General features: G+C 46.5%; 1 protein-coding gene across 3 annotated transcripts in view; it reads right to left on the bottom strand.

The window, feature by feature from the left end:
* Positions 1–15242, bottom strand: part of Carm1 (coactivator associated arginine methyltransferase 1) — a 44005-nt gene that overhangs the window by 27983 nt on the left and 780 nt on the right. The window lies entirely within an intron of this gene.

Raw genomic sequence — 15242 nt, 5'->3', positions numbered from 1 at the left:
AAAAAAAAAAAAAAAAAAAAAAAAAAAAGTCCATATGGGGCTCAAGGCCCTCTGTGTCTCATCCTCTGCTTCACTAAACCCTATCTAGTCTAGCCACTGGCTCACTGGCTTTCCCTAGTCTCATCCTTTCAGTATAGACAAAAGTTTTCTGTGGTTCTTGGACAGGAACACCCCTGCCTTTCCCCTGTGACTCTGTCAGTTTCTTCCCATTTTCTGGCCAAATTCTCACTGTACAGTGAAGCTTAATAATACTCCTTCTAGCTCACTGCAGGGTGCGTGGATCTATTCCACTTAAAGGAAGAATGCTGGTTGTCATGTTGTCTCCAAGGCAGTAGCACTCAGTTTGTGGAAGCACAAATACTCAGGTCCAAATGATGGCCTGCCCTGTCCATACTTAAGGATGGCCAGAGATCTTCCCATTGCTTGAAGGTCACTGGTCTCTACCACTTGTCTAGAAAGCAATAGGGCAAGCAGAAATTCCATGATGTCTTAGGCAGTCAAAGGTAGGGTTAGTAAAACCAGCAGGAGTAGGCAAGACCTAGAACAAAGCTCTTTCCCAGTAGAACTTTCTGTCTGCACAAGGAGAAGGAACAGGACAACAGGGTGACACTTAAAAAGTAGCTACTTGTCAAGGTGAGGCAAAGGGTGACAGCACCTCACACTCTCCCTTCCCAGCAGGAGGCTACTGCTGCCATCAGTGCGGGAGCAACTAAAGCTGCCAACCTTGGGTACTTGTTAGGAGGCACACACTGAACCAAGGATGAAGTCTTTCCTTAATCACCTAACACTGCTAAGTACAACAAGGCTCTTCACACTCTTCCAGAAGACCCATTCCACAGTGAGAAGAGGGCTGGGGGAAAATAAACCCCCTCTTGGGGTTAGAGACTCCACCCCTCCCACAAACCTCTCCCCAAGATCAAGATGAAATTCTGATGACACCCAGCCTCAGCCAGTGTACCAAGTAGAGGGACAGGATCCAGTTGTGAACAAAGGGACTGTCTTGTTTCACATGCTAATAGCCAGTGAGAAGACAAGAAAGTAGGAATAAGTGGCTGATTACAGGGATGGGGTGTAAGCTGTACCTCCAACCCCTGCAGTAACTTTGGCTCCAAATCACTGGCCCCTAAAGGGCTCTCCTTAACCTTGTGTGGCTAGATCACTGTAGGCCACCTAGTTAGAAAAAGGCTAAAATGAGCTCTGATCTGAGAGGACCACTGTCTAGCTGCTATCTTGTTTCTCATCTGTTGAAAAGGGGTGACATTATCATTAGACTACTTCCTGCTCATCAGGGCGTAAAGTTCCTTGGGGCAAGTCTGCTTTTTGCCTTAGGATATCTAACTTTTTCTTGTTTCTTCTTTGCCCAGGACTATTTAACAAACTATGACCAATAACGACCAACAACCAACCAACAACACATTCTGCCTCTCTGGGCCCTAGCATTCTTATACCTTCTGAAAAAGTCCCCAGAATTCCAATCACAGAAACTACCTGCAGCTAGCAAAATTATGCATGAGGCAAAACACAGTCAGCTGCTGTGGACAACCTGAAGCAGCCCCATATCCCATACTTGAGATTAAAATGAAAACATATTCTTATAATATTTCTGTGTTTTTTTTAAAGAAACTGAAATTCCAAAACTGTCACTATAACCCCCAAGGAAAGTCAGGCAGCCTAGAGAGGGATGGTGTTGACAGTAAGCTGTTCACAGTCTATCTGTGAAGCAGGTGCAGAGGGACAAAGCCCCTCTGCTGTGTGACCATCACCACTGCTTAATACAGAAGTAGTTATGATGGCTGTCACCAGTGCAGATCACCCACTGTCATGGAGAGGCTGGCCCAAGACCTCAGCCAGATCTTCCTCCTGTTGTAACCTAAGGCAGATGATTTGCTGTTTCAGAGAGTCTGAGAAGCAGCTGTGACCACAGTCTGCCTGCCCTGGGGCATCTGAGGACTATGAGGTCACCCTAGGCTCCTCTGTCCTTGCCAGGTGAAGCACTGACTCTCTTCTCTGGCCCTTAGACCAGGGAACTTCCTTTGCCTTCTTTATCCTACATAGCAAACAAGCATACAGTTTAGGGAAATCCAGAGCACCACAAAAGCTAGTACCTACTACATGGATGAACAAATGAATGGCCAACTAAAAGAAGTAGGTTTTGACTTGTAGCAGTGCATGCCTTTAATTCCAGCACTCCAAGGTAAAGGAAGATGGATCTGAGTGTGAGACCAGCCTGGTCTACATGTAGAGAGTTGAGGGTTCCAGGACAGACAGGGATACACAGAGTAAAACTGAGCTGGGGAATGAGTCAGTACACTGTCTGTCATGAAAGCACAAAGACCTGAGTTCAAAATCCTGAACCTACATTAAAAAACAAGAGTTGGGCCAGGTAGTGATGGCTAACTCTTTAATCTCAGCACTAATCCCTGCACTCAGTAGGCAGGCAAGCAAGTCTCTGAGGTCAAAGCCAGCCTGATCTACAGAGTGAGTTCCAGGACAGCCAGGGCTACAGAGAGAAACCCTGTCTCAAAAAACAAACACACAAACAAAAGTGGCCTAGAGAGATGTTCAACTGTTAAGAGCACTGGCTGTGCTTCCAGAGGATTGGAGTTCAGTTCCTATTACCCACATAGCCATTCAAAACTGGTTCTAACTCCAGTTCCTGGGTATCTGAAACCCTCTTGTGGCCTCCATGGGCATTGCACACATGTGGTACACAAACATACAGGCAAAACACTCATGCATATAAAATAAAAATTCTTTTTAGAAAACCAAAAATAGGACCTGGAGAGATAGCCCAGCAGTTAAGAGCACTGGCTGCTCTTCCAAAGGACCCAGGTTCAATTCCCAGCAACCACACCACAGGTCACAACACACAGACAAAACACCAATGCATGTAAAGTAAAAAAATCATTAAAAAAAGAAAAGAAAAAATGGTGTGGTGGAAAACATTTGCAATCCCAGTGCTAGGGAGGCAGACATTCAGTAGGTGAAGAGATTTAGGGGTAGAAATGAAGCCACAAAGTTGTCCTTTGGCCTCCAAATGCACACCTCAGCACAAATTACCATACCCACAGTACCAGTTTACAAACACAATGATTATTAATACTTTTTTTAACAAACTAAAAGTGGATGGCACCTGAAGAACATCACTGGAGGTCACACTCTGGCCTCCCCCCGACACACACACACACACGGGACAGGGATGGAAGGAGAAGGTGGGCTAGTGTGGAAATACAAGTCCGATGTATTTCCATGGCTGCCCCAGGAAGGGAATACATGTCAAGCTAGCCTTCCACCGAGCTCTATGCAGACAGTGAACAGTCATCCAGCCCAGCAAAGGCCAGGTTTTTGGAGGGATGCCCAAATGAGTGTACATGACAGGAAGTGTAAACTAGACAAATGGGACATAGGTGTGCCTGTGTTCTGAATGACTGACCCAAGGAAGGTGTCAATGCACAGGGAAGATAGGTCTGACACACCCTGCTGAGTTGGTAGAATTGCTACCCAGTGCACAGAAGATAACCAGGCATAAGTACTGGCTGCTGTGCGGCCTGACTTGGACCCTGATGCATGGGAGATCACGGCAGCTCTGCTCCTCTACACACGATTCTCCCAGAGCCAACAGCACCCACTCCCCTATCCCAGTGGGTGTGGAGGAGCTGGAGTGGGCTGAGCTGCAGATCAGGTGCCCAGGCAGCCCACTGCAGGCTGCACTCCAGGCAGCTGTCACTTGGGAAAGGACTCCTAGAACCGGCCATCATGGCCAAAGGCCAGACTAGCTCTGGAGTCAGTCTTAACAAACTTAAAACCCTGTCTACAAAATCATACCAGTCACAGCCTAGTGTTGTCATGAGGATGAACACACCTTCTGCCTGTGGGGTGGGGTGACACAAAGCACCCAACTCAGCACAGTGGGTTGAGACAATGAATGGGGAGGAGCCCGAGAGAAAATTGTAGACATAGCAAAGGTAAAGACAACATAGGTGTGCCTTCATCCCCTCACTGTATTTCCCATCTATCAAATGGTGTCTCCTAGACATAGCTTACCTGGAAGGCTCTTACAGCCAAAGGGCTGACATGGGAGTTAGTTTCACATACCACTTGTAATCTCTTTGGAGTGATGTGTAGATGGAGCATAAGGCTTTGTGCATGCCTAGTTCCTCACTTGGGGAGGGGCGCATTCCTAAGCAGGGGCTTTACCACTGAGCCAGGGCAAACAAAGCCCCTGGAGGAATTTAGGTGGAGCTCTACTGTTGGTTTTACCAGCCAGTTCAATACCACACCTGGGGCTGACTCTGCGTTAGCATGAGGTGATCTCAGTGGCACCTGTAACACCTGACAGGAATTATATCACAGCACCCATGAGATCTTTAGTGGACAAGTTATTTACAGAGGCCAGAAAGGCTAGGGTGAGATGAAGCATGTGGGAAAGCAGTAGAAAGGACCTAAGGAACCTCAATGTATAGCCCACAGTGGCTGCTGAGAGATTAAAGTGACAGAGGCAGGAGCTACACAGAGAGGTGGGAGTCAGGTATGAAACAGCAGTTTCTATCAGCTGTAGGCCAGAGTCTTTGTCTCTGGGAGAAACAGGATGTCCTGGGGCTATTAGGCAGCCAGAAAGGCTTCCCATTAGGCCCTAGAAGACGCCATGAGCACAGGATGTTTAGTTAGAAGGTCCACATCCCACCCTGGCTCAAAGGCTGCCTCTCCAGACATGGCTTCCATGTTTTGCAGGTTAGGGAGGCTGCTGTTGCTGTAGTGACAGTGGAACACAGCACTCTGCTTGAGGAACTCTGGAACTGTCGGCCTTGGCCGACAAAATGTGCACAGGGATCTCTGGGGACAAATGTGCACAGGCCGACTGATGTGCACAGGGATCTCAGGGGAGACCTGCTCCAAGCCACAAGTATAAGTAACTTGTGTCATCAGAACCTGAGGAGTGGAAGAAGCATGAGAGCTGTAAGCTGTGGGATCAAACACAGATGCCATTCACCTTCTGCATGTATAAAACCAAGGAGGGAAGAGCTGAGTCTACTGGGACTCCTTGGGAGGCCAGGTCAACCATGGAGGATGTTCAGACAGTAAAAGACAATTAGTGGGGACTGAGAAAATGGTTCAGTGGATAACAATGTTTGTGGATAACCTGAATTCAAATCCCTAGTGCATAAGGAAGAACTGGGCGTGGCCGTGAATATCTAAAATCCCAACACTGGCAAGCAGAGATAAGTAAATCCCATGTACTTGCTGACTAGCTGTGTGACAGGATCCATGAGCTTCAAGTGAAATGACAGGCCCTGTCTCAAACAATAATGTGACGGGCAATGGAGGAAGCCTCTTGGATGTTCCTCCTCTGGAATCTGTCAGTGTGCTCATGGGTACATAAACTTGAACACATACACACCACATGAGCCAGTGGGGCTGGGGAGTTGGTTAAGTGATTAAAGCACTATCCACACAAGTGTGAGGACTTGGGTTTAAATCTCAGAACTCATGTAAAGTTGGACACAAGTGGAAGTGATTCTAGTGCTTCTAACAGACATGGGAGGTGGGTATGAAAGAATTCTTAGTCGCTCACAAGCCAGCTAGTTTCGGGTATATATAGCTGCACAAATAAGAGAGCCTGCCTCAAATAAGGCAGAAAGTGGGGGACCAAGAACTGAGGTAGTTATCTAAAACACACACACACACACACACAGAGGGGATGGGAAGGGGGAAGGGGGAGCGCAAGAATGCCAGGCAGTGGTGGTGCATACCTTTAATCCCAGTACTTGGGAGGCAGAGCCAAGCTGATGAGTTCTAGGCTAGAAACTGGTCTATAGAAAGTTTCTGGTCAGCCAGGGATACACAGAGAAACCCTATCTCAAAAAACCAAAGAGAAAAGGAAAAAAAGGGGACAGTCAATGAATTTCAGTAAAGCACATTGCCAGCCAGGCGCACTGGCTACACTTAACATTAGCTAGGGCCTGAGTGCATCAATAAGGAGGGGTAGAAATCTTTACCCACAAATTCAGGCACAGCTTTGAGGGTGGAGGGTATGGAAGTGTCCCTCAAGGGCACATGACAGAGAAACCTACAAGTTCCAGAAAGAACCCCTACCTTCCTTTCTAGTCCCTTGATGGTCTGGAAGACCATCCCATCCCACCTACATCTGTCTCTGATTATTTCCCTAACAAGAATATGCCCCACTAGAGGCATTTTGGGCAACATCTCTGTCTCATCCAGTCTGTGCTGATGAGCAAGTTTCTAGACTCCAAACCATTCTGCAGGTGCATGCATACAATGAAAAAGAACCTCACCTTGGGAAACACAATTAGCTGAAGCAATAGCTAATAGTACTGAAGAAAAACAGCTTTGATAGACTAGCTTGCCAAAATATGGTAACGAATAGCTTTAACAGGGTAGACAAAAACATGGGCGCAAAGGACTCTCAGGCTAAGTACACTGTAGCTGTCTTCAGATACACCAGAAGAGGGCACCAGATCCCATTACAGATGGTTGTAAGCCACCATGTGTTTGCTGGGAATTGAACTCTGGACCTCTGGAAGAGTAGTCAAGTGCTCTTAACCACTGAGCCATCTCTTCAGCCCAACTCTCAGGCTGAATGCAAGGAGTATAACCCAGAAGACCAGTGTGAGCAATTTATTGTTGTTTTTAATATTTATTATCTATGTATGTATGTATGTATGTATGTATGTATGTATGTATGTATGTATTTTGTCTACATGTATGGGTGTGAAACTGGTAAATGCCTGAAATGCCAGAGAGGGCACCAGATCCCCTGAAACTGAGGTTGTGAAAGAGTTGTGAGCTGCCAAGTGGGTGCTTGGAAGTTGAACCCAGGTCCTCTGGAAGAGCAGTCTTAACTCTTAACCACTGAGTCATCCTTTTAGCCAATACTCCTCCTGCCCACTCTACCCCACAAGCAGTTCTTAAAAGGCTGGCAAATGCCACAGCTGGCTGCTATAGACACTTATCCCTTTAGGACCACATGGTGAGCTTATGACCATTATTTACTAAACTGCACTACCCAGAGCCTTAAAACCCCTCTGTATTACTAGAGGACTTAGGAACTCATTCACTTAGCCAAGGTCAAAAGGTCATGATTCAGTCAGGTCCTAAGCAGCTGCTGTCCCAGTGTCAGGACAGAGAAAACCCCAGCATGTTAGACAACTGAAGCAATGTAGTGTGTTCCAGGGTGCCTTCCATTCATCCGCCCTTCTGACCTCCCAGCTCTATGGCTAGACTAGCCTTTTCCTCAGTTGCCTTTTGGCAGGGACAGGAGGGATAGGTTCTTTGTCCACATCCTCTCTGCGTGACTTTACATGACGGTGAGTCTGGATACAGATGTACACACCCTGGCTAAAGCCATCTTCAGCCAGCTGGCCTTCCCCAACAAGACACTGAGATCCAAGGACAAAGTGGCAGTGATCTGAGCCCTGCCCTACCCCATCTTTGCACGAAGGCCACTCTTACAATAGAAGCTCCTGCCCTCCCTGCTGCCCTTGGCCATGTTCAACCTAGCTCACTTCCAGTGTAGCGCTGTTGAGATGCCTGGACCATACTCTACCCTAACACTTGACCCTTGTTAGCTTGCCCTCATAATAATCCTCTAAGAAAAATGCACAAATCCCACTTCACAGCAGAGAAAACTGTGTACAGTCAAAGAAATGGTGAGGATCATGACCAGGAAAAACCTGACAGCGAACCCTGAGTTCCACTGTGTTATGGTCTAACTCCAGGCAACTGTAAAGCTCCTCTAGCAGAGGCCCAGTGGCCAGCCTCCCTCCAAGTTTAGGAAGGAATTCCTGAGTGATCTCCAACCTCTGAGTGAACAAACATTGCTGAATTTGCTTGTTTGTTGCAGGGCTGGGAACAGAAGCCAGAACCTCCAACATGCCAGACAGGCACCTGACCCCAAAGCTCCAGTCCCAGGCTGGGACATGCAAACTTAAGTGTGATCTGAGCATACCTAAGATGTCTTCAAATCCCCAAGATGTCCAGAGCAGTGATTTTTGCTAGTGGAAAGTAGGAGCTAGGAACAGCAGTTTCCTTTCAGGCACATGTCCTCCTTGGGGTAATGAGTGAAATACGGACTATAGCAATATGGCTGCACCTCTACAGCAGCACCATCAACCTGCCCTCTAGAAGCCCATGCATGTTCACTGGGACTCCATGGTAGGTTCTGGGGCTGCTAGCCTCTCTTGCCTTTCCAAGTTCCAGCCCTCTCCTGATCTATGAGCCCTAACTCATTTATGAATTCTTCTCAAAGTCTGCTGGAGGGTCTGCCCAGGAGCTCACAGGAGTAGCAAGTCCAGCTACAGGGATTTGGATGTGATAGAGCTAGACTCTTGGGCCAAATTCTTAAATGTATTCCTGTCTCTATACCAGCCCTGAGAGTTGTAGCTGTCATCCATCACTACAGGTGGAGAGCAAGTGAAGCTCACAGGATGATCTGAGGTCAGAACCACTGACTTCTGACCTCATACCCCAGCAAACTGGGTTCAGTCTTGGAACCCCACAGGCTGGGAGTGTGGCTAAGCTGTATAGCACTTGCCTACACCTGTATGTACAAGGCCTTGAGCGCCACCCCCAGGCAGTGCAATGAACACAAACAAAACCTTGAGGGACTCTGTGCAGGCCAGGTCCTGAGTTGACAGTCTGAAGTTCCTCCCAACCCCAACTCCCCAGCCAGCTAGGCATGTCCTTCCACTCACCCCATTTCCTAAGAGTCTTGTTCCTCAGGTTTCCAGCAGGCCCCAAATATATCCTGGATAGGAACTATAGCTGCCAGAGGGTCTCCTGAACCACCCCCATCTGCTAACCCAAGCTGGTCCCTGGTGGAGTCATATCCTGGTGAAAACACCCTGCTGTTCCCCTGTCCAGGCACCTATGTGGAAGCCCAAGGCTCAATACTTACCATTCACAATCTCACCAGGTTCTGAGACCATGAGTGCCATGGCTGAGGCACAGAACCAAGAGATGTATATTATCCCCTAGCTACCTCTATGACACACTCAAACAAGCTCAAGTGCATCTATACAGAGAAATGTGTGATTGTGTGAGCTGGATTATATAGAGGTTATAAAGAGTTCCACATGGCAGCTGAAGGAAAATTCTGTAAACATACAAGTCAGGTCACAGCAAACTGTCCAATGACAAGAAAACCAAATTATACCGTCTACGTCCAAATCACAGGTGAGGGCAGTGGTTCTCAACCTGTGGGTCATGACCCCTTTGGGGATATATAATCATACATTTATGTTATAATTCTGAACAGTAGCAAAATTAAAGTTATGAAGTAGTAACAAGGGGGGCTGGGAGAGATGGCTCAGGGGTTAACAGCACTGATTGCTCTTCCAGAGGTCCTGAGTTCAATTCTCAGAAACCACATGGTGGTTCACAACCATCTATAATGGGATCTGACGTGTCTGAAGACAGCTATAGTGTACTCATATGCATAAAATAAATCTTTTTAAAAAAAAAAGGTTTGCTAGGCAGTGGTGGTGCACGCCTTTAATCTCAGCACTTAGGAGGTAGAAGCAGGCGGATTTCTAAATTCAAGGCCAGCCTGGTCTACAGAGTGAGTTCCAGGACAGCCAGAGAAACCCAAAAAACAAACTAGAAAAACCAAAAAACAAACAAACAAACAAACAAACAAACAAAAAAGATTTTAAAAAAAAAGTAGTAACAAAACAACAAAACAATTTACAGTTGGGGTCACTACAGCACGAGGAACTGGATTAAAGGGTTGCAGCATTACGCAGGGTAAGACCACTAGCTGAAGGGCTTTGGGTCTAGGCATGGCCCAGGTAGAGGTGAAGAGGACAGGGGCAGAGGGCAGGAACCTAGAGGCCACAACTATTGGCAGAGAGCTCAAACTCAGCTGCCTGAAGGGAAGGGCTGGGCCCAACAAGGAAATATTATACACACATAGGAAAGGACATATGAGTATGGCAGGTCAGGGCAGCTTGGCAAGGTTGGGGCTGTTGTGAGGAGAAGGCAGGTATCACACCTCAGTGGACTCAATCCTGTAGACCAGGCTGACACCTACAACAGCTGTTCAGAAGCACAAAGTCAGATTTTGATGTGAGATCTTCACAGATATAAATGGAACTCAGGGCTTCGAGCCTGCTAGACAAGAAAGGAGCCTTACCCCAGCCCTGTGCTGCTCATTCTTTAACCCCAGGGCTTACAACCTTTTGCTGTTAAAGAATCACAAGTAGCCAGGCAGAGGTGGCACACGCCTTTAATCCCAGCACTTGGGAGGCAGAGGCAGATGGATTTCTGAGTTCGAGGCCAGCCTAGTCTACAGAGTGAGTTCCAGGACAGCCAGGGCTACACAGAGAAATCCTGTCTCAAAAAATGAAAAAAAAAAAAAAAAAATCACAAGTAAATACTACTGGTTGTTTTGGGGTTTTGTTTGTTTTTTGTAGGTTTTTTTTATTTTTTTGAGACAGGAATTCTCTGTATAGCCCTGGCTATCCTGGAACTCACTCTGTGACCAGGCTGGCCTCAAATTTGTCTCTTCCTCCTAAGTGCTGAGATTAAAGCCATACACCACTACGACTGACTGGCCAATACAGGTTTTATAGAACAAGATGGTCTTTGCTGACTATGTTTTATGGACTAGTGATCTTTTTTTTCCAACCCCTACAAACTATAAACACTTCTAGCCCTGACTGTATAAAAATAGGCCATAGGCTCCATTTTGCTAACAAGCCCAGGTTTACACTGTACAAACACTTGAGTTGGACAACAGGAACTCATGCAGAGCCTGATATAAAGTAAATCCAAAATAAATGACAACAGACATAAGGCAGGTGACAGAAGATGATCTTTCTGGTATTACTAACTTTGCAACTTCATCCTATCTTGACAATAAAGCAGACTAATGCCTGGGCTTATAACAAATGCTCAGGAAATACAGAAGGAAATCACAGTGGCCCTGGTCCTATGACTCCACAGTCTAGCTGTAGCTCAAGTCTGACTTTGAACTCACTATGCAGCCTAGGCAGGCCTCAGTCTCCCTAGTGCCGGGATTACAGGTATACAGCAGCACACCTAGCTGACACAGGGATGACGCAAGACTGTTTTATGCATGTTAGGCAAACACTAGACCAACTGAGTGACAGCCCACCATAGAGGTTTTTTGTTTTGTTTTGTTTTTTTGAGACAGGGTTTCTCTGTATAGCCCTGGCTGTCCTCGAACTCAGAAATCAACCTACCTCTGTCTCCCAAGTGCTAGGATTGCTTATACCACTACCGCCTGGCTTCCAACACAGAGGTTTCTCCAGCCCTTCCACCCTGCATGTCCCTCGACAAAATGACATAAGCTCTTTCCTATCAGACAGGGTCTGTGCAAAGCATCTCTTCCTAAAGGGTTGGGAGCATGTGGGACATCATCTGAATTAATTGTTGCTGATCAAAACAGAAAAATGTCCTGGGCATCTCTAGACAGGATGGTGCCAGGCTGAACAACTGCAGGTTAGCTCTGCTCTCCTCTTAGCCAGCCCAGCCTGGGCTTTTCTGAGAAGCAGCCTCCTTCCAGGAGTCGTAGCCTCTATTCCTATAGAGGCTATGCCAACACTTCAAGGCCAGGAAAACCCATGCCAGGGAGAGTGGCCTGGTTTCGGTATCTGCCTGCCATGTGGTCAATCTCATGGATAACACACAGCCAGTGGCTTCTAACGGCTAGAGTTGGAAAAGGTAAGTGCTCTGCGGAGGGACCAGAATGGGCTTCTGCAGCTCTTACCACATCTCCCAATGGAAGGCACAGCTGCAGAGAAACAGAGCCCAGGAATCTCTCTCCCATCATGGGGTACAGAACACAAGGAGGCATCCTCGAAAACCAGCTCTTCCTTATGCTATACTGGTGAGTGGCTGGGGCTAAGGCTCAGTGGGTAGAAAGTCTGCCCACCATGCACAACGCCCTGGAGTCTAGCCTCAGCACTGCATAAACCATGATGCTGCATGTCTCTAATCCCAGGCCTGGAGAGATGGAGGGAGGAAGATTAGAAATTCAAGGTCATCGGCTATATTGCAAATTTGATGCCAGTTTGAGCAACATAAAAACATTGTTTCGAAATATCAGTAACAATAGTAATACAAAATAAAAATAACATCTGTAAAAATGTTCTGTTCAGTGTGGATATGATTCAAATACAATGTATTCATATGTGAAATTACCAAAGAAAATGTAAATTTAGAAATGTACTGTTGAGAAACAGTTGCTACAAATGCCCTGCTCCAGACTCTATTCTCTTCCTCATGTACTTTAGCCCACCAAAGGGCCCCCAGGCTATCAGCAGAAAAGTGTTGTTGCAGGTAAGGAAATAGGCACAGACTTGGCATAGGCTAGCTAAACACTATATAGCTGGCTAACTACCACCTGTCAAGACTCCTGAGTTCAGTTCTGGGCCCTTATAGTACCCACAGAGACTGATACATAGCTGAGGCACTAGAGTCCTCCTGGTATTCTGACAAACCCTCCTTACAGCCTACGAACAAATTCAGATCCTGGGGTCCAGAAATAACAGGTAGCTGAAACAGTTGGTGTCTTTTGGCCAAAGCACTGGGTCCCAAGAAGACTCTACATGAGACCATCTCAAAGCAAAACAAAAATAGGAAACAAGTACACAGAGACAAATGAGAAGCCACAGAAATGAGGGGTGTCTGGAGTCTGGCTACAGATAGCCAAGTAGTAGTACCTGGAGCCCCCTTGAACCTGCAGGAGAGGAAGCCATCTTCCCTCCACACCCAGAGGGAAAGGGGCCTTGGAGACACCTGGATTCAGAGTTGTGATCAGGAAATGAGAGAGACTATATCCCAACAGCTCTAAGACACCAAACTTGTGGTCAGTTGCCACAGAGACCCTTGGAAATCAACACACCCAGTGTCGCCTGCCTTCAGAACCCAAATTTAATCACGCTCCAAAGTCAGGCATGATGGTAAAAGTCTGTTATCCCAGCAGGAGGGAAGCAGAAGTGTCATGATGCTTAAGGCCACTTTGGGCTACACAGCAAGTAGAAGGCCAGCTTGGAAAACCTAACGGTGTCTCAAAAATGGCTCAGTAGGTAAGAGCACTTACCACTATAAGATCTATGAGTTGACCCATAAGGTGGAAAGAGAACAAAGTCCTGCAAACTGTCCTCTGCTATCCACATGCTTGCTGTGGCATAAGACACCCCTTACACATGCATGCGCGCAAACACATACACACACACACAAATTAAAATGGGGAAAATCTTCACCTCAATGTCACTTTAGCCTAGAGCAGTGGTTCTCAACCTATGGGTAGAGACCCCTTTGAGGGTCACATGTCAGAAATCTTGCATATCAGATATTTTACATTACAATTGGTAACAGTAGCAAAATTGCGGTTATTAAGTAGCAATTTAATAATGTTATGGCTGGGGGTTACCACAACATAAGGAACTGTATTAAAGGGTCACAGCATTAAGAAGGTTGAGAACCATTAGCCTAGAGGTGAAAATTCTTTCTGGACCCCAAAAATGCATTTGGGACTGAGGATTTGTGAAACATGGACTTTCTCTTCAACATTCTCTCATTTATACGTAGTACATTCATAGAGACATGCATACATATATATGTATATGTAATTCTGTATAACTTTCAACATTGTCATTATTTAGGGGAAGGAAAGCCTCAGAGTCTCTCAAGTAGCAAAGTCCGGCTTGAACGTCTCTCTTTTGTCTACCTCACTGTGCTCTGTTTTCTGAGGACAAGATCTCACTTTGTAGGCAAGCAGTTCTTAAACCAAGATCCTTCTACAGCCAGGCATGGTAACATATACCTTTAATCCCTGAGAGGCAGAGGAAGGAATAGCTCTCTGAGACCAGCCTGGTCTAAACAACTCGCTCCAGGATAGCCAGGACTATATAGAAAGACCCTGTCCCCAAAACAAAACAAACAAACAAAAAACAAAACACTGACCTCCCGCTTTAGTCTCTCAAATGCAGCAATACAGGCTGTGCCACGGCACATGGTGCTTCAGGGCTGTCTTTGGTGGTACTGGGATTTAACCTGAGGTCTTGAACTTGCTAGGTAAATGCATGAGCTATATATATCCCCAGTCCATAAAAAATCTTTTTATATCATTGCTGGGAATACATCCCACATCCTCCCCCATGCTGAGCCCCCAGCCCACTTAGGTAATTAAGAGCAAAAACAAGAACACACACTGTAAAGTGTCCTCAGTAATAACATTAGCCTCTAATAGAGGAAGCTGGGTGTCAGGGACTATATGGGAAAGAACAATTCTGTAAATAAGGTCTATAAAAACAGTGTTCTTTATCAAATTCATTTAAACAATCCAAGCTACCTGAACTTTGTCTTGGTGATTCAGACAGGATTTGCCCATGTCACCCAAGCTATACTCAAACTTTGAATCCTCCTGCTTCAGCTTACAATGTATTGGGACCACAGGCTTGTCCATGACACCCAGCTTCCCAGAACACTTTCTAGGGTAAGTCCTAGTACCCTGGCTAGCCAAACACACTGGCTTGCTTAGGGGTCTGGAGTCCTAAAGAGTTTCTTTCCTTAGTCTGTGAAATTCCCCTTTCCCTCATGTGATCAAAGAGCCCCATGCTCTGCCCAAGCCCCCAATGGTGCCCCACACTTGGGAACCAGACACTTCTTTCTCCTGTGTGTTTCAAAGTCGAGGCAAAGAGAGGAGAACCAGTCTGAATGGACTGCTACACACATTTCCCTTCCCAGCACCCCATTACTAAGGAGTTGAAAAAAATTTCCACAGGTTAAAAATCGATCCAGTCTTCCTTGGTGGCCCCCTATGAGCATCAGTGAACAAAATCCTGGGAGACAAAGACCAATGAAACAGAAGAGCAAATCCGTCTGAGGAATCCCTCAGAAGAAAGAGTAACAAGAGAAAGAAAGAATAAAAGGTGAAACTACAAAGCTGGAGGGGGTGCGCTTCGAAAACACACTAGTGATTACCCCCCTCTTATTTTCCCCACTGAAATGTCAGTTTCTTGAAGCAGCTTCTGATAATGTCACCAGCTTCTCACGTTCTTAAAAAAGACAGGAGGCGCGTGGCGAGGGAGGTGGCTTGTTACCTCTTGACTTCTAAAGCCGGCCATCAGCAAGCCGGCCTTCCTCTCTTCCACGTTTCCATGGGGGATGGGCTTGGGAATCTCTATTGGGAAGGGCTCTGTCCTGAGTCCTAAAGTTTACCCACCCTGGTGTGGGTGTGTGGGTGGGTGGGTGGG

Source organism: Mastomys coucha, unplaced genomic scaffold (genome assembly GCF_008632895.1).
Source record: "Mastomys coucha isolate ucsf_1 unplaced genomic scaffold, UCSF_Mcou_1 pScaffold23, whole genome shotgun sequence".
NCBI classification, from domain to species: Eukaryota; Metazoa; Chordata; class Mammalia; order Rodentia; family Muridae; genus Mastomys; species Mastomys coucha.
Note: the sequence above shows the minus strand (reverse complement) of the source record. Positions and strands in the feature narration are given on the sequence as shown.